Source organism: Lactuca saligna, chromosome 4 (assembly GCF_052625555.1).
Source record: "Lactuca saligna cultivar CGN05327 chromosome 4, ASM5262555v1, whole genome shotgun sequence".
NCBI lineage: Eukaryota > Viridiplantae > Streptophyta > Magnoliopsida > Asterales > Asteraceae > Lactuca > Lactuca saligna.
Genome location: NC_136420.1, coordinates 18,385,994 through 18,398,080, shown reverse-complemented (window position 1 = coordinate 18,398,080; position 12,087 = coordinate 18,385,994).

Here is a 12,087-nt window from a genome sequence, read left to right as displayed (position 1 = left end):
CTAACAATATTTACGCACGATATCATATTTAAATCATATAAGAATAATTTACATACTAAGTTAAAGTGTTAGACAATACTTAATCATTGTAAGAAAACTTACAATAAGCCTTAGACTAATTTGTAGGTGTTCTTGGTGTTCTTGGTGAAACAAAGGAGATTGGAGTGTTTTCGGTTGGAAATGGGATGATTGGATGATGATTTCGAAGGGTATTAAGAATTCCTGAAGATTTTGGCAAGATCTTAAGAAGATTCAAGTGATATTTCGCATGATACTTGAGAGAAAAAGTGGTGATTTGGGTTGTGTTCTTGAGAGGAAATGAGGTAATTTCGGTTAAGGAGTGTAAGAATGAGCTTGAGTTTTTGGTCATGCATATATATATATATATATATATATATATATATATATATATATATATATATATATGATGTGACATTTTCATTAAAACATGCACCTTATCTTCTAAAAATGTGACCCCAAAGGATAGAAGTGGTGGTATTCGGCCGAGAAATCTACCCAAGAAAGTAGACCAAAATCTATTTTCAGTCCATGCAAGTTTGCAGTCAGGAGTGTTTGTGGTCCGAAGGTGGCTAACATGTTTGTGGCCTAAGACTCATTTCCGGTCCGAAGGTTCTTGGCCGAAAACGGTTCTTGGTGCGAGGCAAGTGGCTAGTCTGAGGGTTTTCAATGGGTCTAGATGTGAGATTTTGGTTTGAGTGTTTTTACTTCTAATTTTTACAACACTTTTAATAAAAGGTTTATACATATCAAGATTATTGATTTAACTTTAATTAATTAACAAAACAACAAATTTCACTTTTATTTGAAATGTTTGACGTTTGTTGACCTTGGTTGACTTTTGTTGACTTTTACATATTTGAAAATAATAGGTTGTCATAGCTTGGGAGCAGTCGAGATAGGTTTTAGGCCCTACGAGTTGTTCCAGTCAGGCTGAAGGCTCGGTTATGCGTGTTTTTGTTGGATATGTTGCCTGTGGTGGTACTTTGGGGGAACTCACTAAGCTTAGTTTTACGGTTTTTAGTTGTGGTTTCAGGTACTTCTGATGATTGTGGGAAGGCGAAGGCGTGGCCGTACATATCCTAGGTTTTATGTTGATGATCTTGGGAGACTCTAATTTTAAATAATATTTTTGGAAACATTGGTTTTGTAACCATTTTCATTAGTAAAAGGGTAGTTTTAAAAAGTGTAAATTTGTTGTGATTTTTTGGATGTTATAGGTTAGTACCAAAGCCTTGGTTTGGGTGAAATGGAGGAACATCTGTGTCAATACAGTCTTAAACTAAGGAACTTCAAAGGCTTTAAAAATGATTTTTCAAATTGTTTCGAAAAATAATCAAGAAAGGATGTGATGTGTACGATCAGTCGGAGCCATTAAGTAGACCTCAAGTTACCACACTGTTATTTGATGTTATGTTATATTAGAACACAACATGCTAGTTGTAGGATAGGGATCTTTAGGAATTTCATGAAAGAATTTTCCTGAAATATGATGCCTTATTTCTTATAGAGTTTTCTTGTTGATTGTTGTATGACTCTATCGGGTGCGAACTAACTACTATTTGAATACGCTAAGTCACATGCTATATGGGTTAAATAATTTTAAGGTAACTAATATGGTCCTACTACATGGATCTTGTCTGAGTCCAACCGTGATAGGGTTGAATCCTATATTCTAAAGTTATTTAAGTCATGTTGCATGTGATTGTATTCATGTAGTAGTTAACTGGAACCAATGGGGTTCGTTTGGAAATTGATGGTAGGGTGAGGTATGGAACCTAGGATAGCCTAGGGGTAAGTAGTACTCATGATGTGCTTTTAGCAAGTGTTGGGAGTATCATAGTGGATGAGTATGTATGTGAGCAGTTGGCCTGGGAAGGAATGTTTTAGGCACACTCGAGAGAGTAAGGATAGGGTGTATGCATGATGTCGTTGTTGTATTAGGTTTGGGTGGTTGTAATGATCCTTGAAACAAAAAAAATTAGGTGTGGTAGGTAGTATGGTCCAGTACTACTAAAAGCACAGGACTCGTACATGTAGCAAGGAAGTTACAGCCCTGAGAAATAATCTCGTCATGTGGTTATAACAATGTGCATTGTAGCATTATTGATGATTTTGGTTCAATTTCAGTATGGAGTTCACCATTAGATCTAGTTCGGTATCCGAAGCTGATGGACAGGACAGGCAGGGGTGGGTTGTCGATCAGATCTGGGAGATGATTTCCATTGAGATTTCATAGATATTTCAGGAAGAATTTTTGGGTATTATGGATCGGATCAGTGGCAGGCTAATTCCCTAGATCAAGGAGTGAATTGCAGCCTTGTAGCCTCAAGTAGGGATTGTTGAGATGACTATTTGGTGAGTTCTTGATGTGAGGACACGACTCGGAAAGCGAAAGAGGGCTCTTTCAGCGATGGATTTAGAATTTAAGGCTGCTAACTTGCATACTGGAAGTCAAGGGGGCTATGATATCTACGAGAAGTGTGGGGAAACACATGGGCTTTCTTCTTACAAGTTCAGATTCTGTAAGTGTGGGCAAAAACAACATGTCTTTCGCGACTGCAAGAAGGATCGGGTATGCTTTCACTGTCACGAGTCGGGTCATCTCAAACCCAACTGTCCCTTATAGGTAGCAGAGGGAGTGGAAACCCAGATGTCCACTATCCGACAGAAGGTCAAGCTCAAAACACAAGAAGTCATAGGTATGCAATTTTGATCCTCAGTTTAATTTTGGTTAGATAGTTATTTGTGTGGTAGCTTGTTAAAACTACAATGCTAGTATCTTTTGGCTGTAATGGGTTCGGGATTTCCTTGAAATTTTTTATTATTCAAGATTTTTCATAGTCCATTTGGTATACTGAGAGTTAGAATGTCTGTTGCGGGTGTCTATCGCCAATGATCATGGGATTTCCGCACCCAGAGTGTTCCAAAGTTGTTTATTGGAGATCCAAAAGGTGCCTTATCCAATTAATTTGATCTCTATCCCCTTGGGGTATGTATACATAGTGGTGGGGATGGGTTGGCTAAGCAAGTTGGTACTATGATGGACTACAAAGGTGAACAACTGATAGTTCGAACCCTAAGTGGGCGAGAAATAGGTATTACTCTTAGAGCATCTCTGATCTGTTTGAGTTGGTGGTGTGAAAGAATGGTTCATATGGATCTGCAGTGTGGGTATGCGGGATTTCGGTTTAACACTTGGTCAAGTAGGGGGTGTAGAGTAATTGGCTATCGGATGCATGTGTTCTGGAATTTCATGAGATGTATCATAGTAGTTGGCCAAGTAGCTCATTATAGCCATTGGTTCCTTTTTTGGGATACCAATGAATAGATGAGATCCCGCTAGGATCACTGAGGTTGAGTATCGGTTGTTGAGAGAATTTCCAGCTCGTTTATGGATAGCAAGTTATAGGCTAGCTTGGGCAGATGTCGATCAAGAAATCAGTCTCAAAGTTGAGTATGTTCAGCTCCTCATGGTTTTTGGTTCATTGGAATTAGTATCAATGCGTCCTCAATCATTGACCATCTTGTTCATCATCAAGCGGAGGTTCTTCTAGAGTTTCAAGTTATGTCAGTTGAAGTCCATTAGATGTGTCAACCTATCGTCAAGATCCATATGTTTTATGTTTCTTTGGTCACTGGGTATGTTACCCTCAATTTTGGTGTAGACTTTTGGTTCTCAACAGTCTCAAGTTTGGCAATTGACCTTGGGCACTGGAAGTTCGAATGTTAGGGTAGTATTTTTAGTTTCCCAGGGGTAAGGGTTGCGAGGAAGAAGGAACGCAATAGGTCTCGAAATGGTTATGCGCTTTTCATTGGGGATGGATATTGTTGTAGCTCATCAAATATTTTCATGAAGGGGCATATACGGACTATGTAAGGTGGCATGAGCACACCTAACCTGAATTCATTGGTATGGTTGGATGTTAGTGTGTCGTTCTTGGGAGTCGGGAGACTCGGTGACAAGCTCGATTGGATCATTGGTCGGGGAAGTTATTTAGAATAGAATATTATGTTGTTCTGGGAGGCGCTTTATGGATGGAAGATACAGTGGACCCCATCCTCTTGTAGGCTGTCTGTTAGGAGTCTGGTTTCCATTGTGAGGAATAGGTCCAAAAATCTCGAGTAATTGTCTTGTGTAGGTACAAATGAGCAGATAAGGGTTGGATACAACATGAAATTTTTTGGATTGACGATCATTGTTTGTAGGAGTAGTGGGTTGGTAATGATGTTTCAGAGAATCAAGGGTGTATTTAAGGTTTGGTACAACTTCTGGTTTTGGGATTTGGTGAAATTCGTGATCAGTGTGTTTTGAGTACTTCGTTCCTTTTGTTTGGTGGTGTTTTAGTCAAAGATAAGGGCTAGGTCCAGTGAATGGATGAATATCAGTCCCTGAGTTTGGGTTTAGAAGTTTAGGACCAATGGTTTCTCGCTCTCGGGAAGTAGACTGATGGACTCATTTCAGTGGTTGTAGTTTTGAAATTTCCCATGGCCAGCTCTATGGTCCTCACTATAAGTTCAGTTCTATAACTGGGAAGTTGCAGAATATGATGGTGTTGTACGTATTTCTTTTCAGTGGTTATCTAATGAAGGCTTGAGTTGGAAGTCGACTTGTTTTCAGTTGAATGGTTCAACAGCAGTGAGTGGTCAGGAGTCCTGATTCCCAGTGGTATCGTCAAGGTAATTTTGGGTCAAAAGGGTTTTGCTGGATTTGGATTGTCAGGAGAAGTCGTAATAACTCCGTTCTAAGATAGATTGGCTTGCTTAAGAGTCAATTGAGGTATTGGATTTCTGAATTTTGGAAAATTGTGGTGGTTTGCTTCAGTGGTGATAAGTAGTGGGCCAAGGATTCGTTATTGGTTGGGGCGCATGATTTTCATTAAGATTGGGTTGAGGATAGTAGGGGAAGGCAGTCACCTAAATTAGCCTATTTTTAGTTCGGGTCGGGTTCCAGGGTGGACCGTTTGAATATCCGAGGTGGAGATCAGGGATCACTACCTTGGGTTAGTTGCAGCAATGAACTTCGAAGATGAAGTCTGATTTAAGTGGGGAAGAATTGTAGCATCCCGATGTCAAGTAATTTCAACCTCGACCTTGTGTTTGAATAATGTTATTTTATCCCTTTGAATTGGAAAAGAGTGCATGAATTCCCTTAGTCACATTATAGTAATTTGGGCGGTGGGTTAGTACGTTGATGTACGAAGCGTACGGTGAGCGTACTTGGGCGGACCCTAGTATGTTGGGCGTACACCTTGTATGTGATGGGTTTTGGGCAATACATTAATCCTATGGTGTACATGAAAACCCTAATAGCTTTGGATCTAGTTTGTCTAATGAACATGCAATTGATTATCCAAAGCCATAAACCCTAGATCTAATAAACTATAACTGAAATTAAGGTTTAGATATTACCTTTGATTGTTATATAGCAATAACAATCAATCCTTGGCTTCAGAAAGCTTAGTGCCTCAAGTGTTGCACCTCTAATGGAGTAACAAACACCACTAAGCAATAAGATGAAGGAAAGAAGAGAGGAGAGGCACCAAAAACGGTTGGAAACCCTAATACAAGTGTTCACCACGTTTTTAGGGCCACAAGGGTTCCTTATATATGCTGGCTATTAGGGTTTTCAGCTAGGAAACCCTAATTTGAATGCTTAAGCACTAAGCAGCCCATTGACTCCCTCTTTAGAAGCCTTGGACAATTTCTAATGGGTTTCCCCATAGAATCCGTCCACTCCAACTTCTATGGAGTCCATTAGCCCATCTATGTAACTATCTTATAATTACACAATAAGTCATATAAGTTCAATTAATCTCTTTTAGCCACAAAATTAATTCTTAATTAATTCTTGACTAATATTAATTAAACATTATGATTTCTCCTTTAATATATTATTCCCACAATATATTAATAAATCATAATTAATCATTTCTCTCCTTAATTCATCCTACATATTGCTATGGTGAAGGCAATCCAAAAGGACCACGCTCATAATCGGGTCAAGTACATACCAAAATAGTTATGGACTTAGACAGTAATCCAACAGTCTCCCACTTGGATAAGTCTAATAACTATTCTGCATAACTTCAGAACCTGATCAACAATCATGGCTTTCAAAAGCTGTTGTCAACTCTGATTTTATCAGATACGCGTGTCCTTTAGATAAGGGATCATATATTCCTCCATTCTCAAGATATCGTATAGACATAAGACATGAATTTTAATCATTCTCTATATACTGTTTCCCGAATTCCAAATTATGACGACTGACAACAGACTAAAATTGAACATATCAACATAGTCTTGGCTTGGCCAAGCGCTTAGGTATCATCACTAAATCATTAAGGGGCCCACAAATATCGCTTTTATCCTACTCTGGGCAAAAGGAATGGATAAACTTCGACTCAAATGCTCTCTTGCATTTACTGATCGAATCACACATAACAATAAGTTTTATAACACCATGTTACTGGTGCATTTACTTATTATCAATGTGCAATCGACCAACAAATAACAACTCACACGTCTCAGTTTCAAGAATATACAATATTATCGACTCACAATCACTCGCAATATAATCCATGAAGTGATTCACGTGAGCATCAGTTTAATCGAATACTCTAATCTTATCAAAGCACTCATGAACTCTGCAAAAAACTTGTGCTATGTCTAAACTCTTCAAACAATCCACAGACTCTTCATGACAGTCTTCCTTCATACCTACTTCCAACGTATGACAGACTGTGGAGGTTCGAATAACCCAGTTATTCTGGAAGTCAAAACATGCAAAACTGAAACACAATAATAATACTTAACCCTTTATGGCCCCAAAACTTTTCAGTGTAAATAAAACACTTTTATTTAAACGCCATAATGATTACTCATTATTTATCATTTATTGTTTAAGAAAATCAACTTATTACTCAAATAGTTGTGCCATACACCAAGCATGCACACTATGTTTCCTATGGTCCTTACTTTGTGAAATAGATCAATTGAAAAACTTTTCCAATGATGCTCATTTCACAATTCCCAATCCTTATCATTAGTGTAAGAACACAAGGTTCTTTCCACTATTAGAATATGCTAGATTCTAACATTTTATGCAATGATCCTTTCGCAAAGTCATAGCACAAAAGTCACCAAGACTTGGCCAATGAAATTACAGATTACTCTATCAGAAATTGTTACAAGACAATTCCATACACGCGAAGTCTCACATTCAAAGTACATTCCTTTGAACATCCTTCTTCCATAAAAGTTTCTAATCTAGACATAGACTCTCAATATCCAACTCTCAATATGGAAACATTTCATATTTGTCGTATGACAACTCATTCTTAATAGAATCTTATCTATTCATAATAATGCCGATATGTTCCTTCCAATACCATACTTCCAACTACTCACAAGTGACCAATCCTCAGCGAACTTTGGATCGTCCTTTGATAGTTGTTTAATTATTTTAGTCAAAAACGATTCTAGTCCTTTTTCCCTCTTAATGCGTTAGACATTTGGAAAATTTTAGAATGGTCAAATATTATAGCATTTGCAATCGATCTTATACCTGAAGTGTATGGGACACGATGCATAATGTCTTGCATAAAGATATGATACTTTATCAATCTTCTGCCATAATATTTTATGTGTCACATTCTCACAATTCGAACTATGAAGAGGGATGCCGTAATCATAATCGAAATTTGAGAACACACTATGTATCCTTTGACTAAATTTATTAAAATTTCTCAATCTAAGCTTTAGATTTTGAAACGAAGTATAATATTCTCTCCCTTAATTATAGCAAAACAACGTTTCAACCTCTAAAACTTTGCAAAGTGAATCTGTGCTTTCTATAATTAATATTGCTAACTTGCAATACTTGCCATAATAATCATATAAGCATAACATTTATGCTCCCACTATCATGATGATTATTATCATACAAGCATAACACTTATGCTCCAACTAGCGTTGGCATGTATTCAGAAAAGAGTTGAACTTCCAGAAAACAATGCTTATTGAATTTCCTAAGTTCATATTTCTAATACTTGATGCTTTGATAAGCCTTTATCTAAGTTTCTTAAACTTATACACCTTTTCCTTAGAAAGCTCACATGTGCATCTAGATAAATTCAGAACTTATGTTACTAAGTCCCAAATGTTCAGACTAATTGCCAAATCTCACAATTCGAACTATGGAAAGGGGTGTCGTAACCATAATCGAATTTGAGAATACAATTCTCACAATTGCTATCTTCTTAAAATCTCTCTTAGTGAAAGCATTTCCTTACAGTCATTTTCATGAAGGAGGAAATCTTATTACACTTAGATTTTATGGTGTGTGTGTTCCTATCCATGTGAATTTGTCAAAACCAAGTTTGCGACAAATCCAAACTCATATGGACTGAACTTTCTTAATCTTGATTTCTTGCCTTATGGTAACACGAGTGCCAACCATGTCTTCCAAGTAGTTTAGCAACTTATCCTTACATATCAATGTACTTTCCATCGATCAAGGTGCTTTGTCTTTATGCATTCAAATGAGAACTCATAGAACTCACATGCATAATTAACTCAATTGGAATGGCACAGAAACAAAATAATGTCAACATAATAGGTTGTAAACCTCAAGTCGTGTGCTAGCGATGATCGACAAGGTTTATTCTTCATTTGTTCTTGAAACTTTTTCAAGATTATTAAATCTCCCACTGACCTCTTGACATATATGATTCTCTTGTCAGGAAACCTTCCTAGACAAAACAAATATTCAAGAATTGGTGTAGTTCTTATCAAGACAAAACACTTCACATAATTGATCCCAGGTGGTCTTTGTCTTATCCAAGACATCACAACTTACCAATTTCAAATGTGCAAGAATAAGAAAACTTTTCCAAATTCCACATTTGTTGAGCGTTATAAACCTTCTTAAGACTTGTCACTCAAATCACAATCTTGGAGTATAACTCTAAGACTTGATATTGGAATGAAGTATGATTGACTTCTTGATTTTAACCATTTCCACAATTCTCAATTCCTCTTCCTAGACATACAAACGCACTAAGACTCGCTTAGAGGATCAATTAAGATATGGTTCTTAATCATTAAGGCTTATTATAAAACACAATAAAAAATACTCTCCCTTCTTCTTTGAATGGAGAAACTTTTATATTTCTGCCTACTTGATTCTTCTTATTCGTTCTGCTATTCATTGAAACCCTTTCAATCAACTCAGAATTACACTTAATCTTATAAGTGTAATCATATTTACTAAACTTTAGTAAATCATGACGAATATTTGTATCACTCTTGCGGTGGACTTGATCAATGTACAATCTCGTGTACTCGATCTCCTAGTCCTTCACTTGACACTTTGTCAAAGAAATAGTCTAATTTCCAAATATGAAACTTCTTATTCATCACACAACCAAGTTGTATGATTCCAAATATGAAACTTCTTATTCAACACGCCAAATCATTGCTGATTCAACAGCTATAAGAAAATAAGTGAGATCAATGAGGGTCACATTGTGATCCATCATATAGTACTCTCTAACAAACTCACTATATGATTCAGGAAGTGAGTGAAAAACCCAGTCAACAACCAACTCACCTGAAATCTCGACACCTAACATCCTTAACATATCAATGTGTGACTTTGTCTCTAATACGTGTGCACACACAAGTTTCCCATCTTCGTGTTTACTTACCAAAAGGGCTTGAGTGAGCTTGAAATTTTCAAGCCTTCGCTTGTGGGTTAGGGAGAACAATTGGAGGAGGTAGAGGAAGTGAATCCCGATCTCTTGTTCCTTGATCACATCATGGAATATCATCTTCGTTTGGAAAACTTGTTCCATGGGATTTGGGAAAACCATGATTGTCAGAACTAGACATCTACAAAAATGGAGAAAATTCAAGTTGATTAGAATCCTTGATGTAACACCCAAATGAAACATCAAGACTAGGACCCAACACAATACTCTACAACCTAGAAGAGGGATGTCGTAATCTAGTTGTAGAATATTTGAAGGTGGATAAATGACGATTTACCAATTTCCCCCATGAAAAATGAAAAGGATGTTTAAGTTTTAAATGAATTGAAACTCCTAGATCTTTTGAGATTCATTTAACTTTTCAATGGCATGTTTAATCTCGATTATGCCCCTCTGTTTGTGACTGGGATGTCGAGGGTCACAAATAAGGTGTGAATAACCATACAAATGTACATCGTGCCCACATGTTACCATCACCTAATCAATATGCCGGTTAGCCACACACGCTCCATTGATCTATGACAAACATCGAGTCACCCTTCGCTACCAATGTCATCCCCAAATTAGTGTGTCGGTTAACCACACACGCTCCACTAACGTTTGACAAGGGTAAGAAGTGTAATTCCATGGATTAGCATACAGTTTCACATTTTGCCTAAAGTAACTATGATTTGGGAATTTGTATAAAAGCATTTAGTTACTTTATACTTCATTATACTTATAATGGAACGTTTCTGTCCTATCCTACCTGTTCGGCTAATGACCCTCCACTTCTCAAGAGTGTGGTGGGTAAGAGTGGATACCCATTCAATCGCCATTTTATAGGCAATTTCCTTAAACACCCCTTATATACCAACTTCGTGAATGAGGCCTACTAACGGTAAGGCTGACTCTTTACTCATATATATATATATATATATATATATATATATATAATATATATATATATATATATATATATAGTATATGGTGTATTTTACACTTTTAAAATACTAGGTGGTCTAATTTAATAAATTATATGTAACAACCGAAAAATACAATCAATTTAAATTTTTCAAAACAACCCGATTTTCATTAAATTGTTTACAAAAAGGTTTTCAATACAAATCATTTAGAGTATTCCCAGAATCACATTGCTACAAAATCATGAGGAGCGGTACGATCGCGCCTTCGCCTTGCCACAGTCTCCTGAAGAACCTGAAAAACATTAAACCACAATTGTATGCCCAAAAGCTTAGTGAGATACCCCCAAAATACCAACCACATAAACTCCCTTCCAGGCTACGACCTTCCGATCCAAAACATATTGCCTTCCGGCCCATAACATATAAAACATACATAAGATAACAGGACATAGAACAGCCATGCATATCGGGTCTACTGTGTGACTGGTCCGCCGTGTCGGGCCTTCAATCCACCGGATCCATCTTCCAGGTCTAGTCATGTCCTTCGAGTCTACAGTGGGGTTGGTCCGCCCGTATCGGGCCTTCAACCCACCTGGTCCACTCTCTGAGTCTACAGTGTGACTGGTCCGCCCGCATCGGGCCTTCAGTCGGTCTGGTCCACTCTCCGAGCCTCGGCACGTCTGGTCCGCCCTCGTGGGGCCTACAGCCTATCCAGACCGCTCGTTGGGCCTTCAGAATAACCGGTCCGCCCTGGGTATGTTGGCCTACAGCACAAAGCAGGACCCGCCTCAACCCATCTCCAGTCCAAACAACCATGTGCACAAAACATACAATCATATAACAATCATAGCCAACAAACCGAGCAAGCAGATCACATAGCATATCATTACCCTAACCAGGTTACCGACCTAACCGGTCACAAGCATAGCATCACTCTATATATCGGGAAACTGACCGTAACAAGGTCTCCTAGCATGTACCATCCTAGCTACCAGGATGTAGACACATCAAAAAATATCATAATAATCATATCTGAATCTTAATCCAATAAAGGGCCGACCTTGGTGCCTTAGACCCTGTTGATATAGTGAGGATAACTCACCTCGAAACTGCCAGCTGAAAGGATAAGATCCCGCTGCTCCGAACTCTGACATGAACTCCTTCACTGAACATCAAAACATTCAACAATATATATATATATATATATATATATATATATATATATATATATATATATATACCCTTATTTACCAACATACCCCTGAAAGACAACTGTCAACCCCTGACTGACTCTACTCGCCGAGTCATCCCAATGACTCGCCGAGTCCCCAAGCTTAGAACTTCCCTCAATCCGCGACCTGACTCGCCGAGTCACCCCGATACTCGCC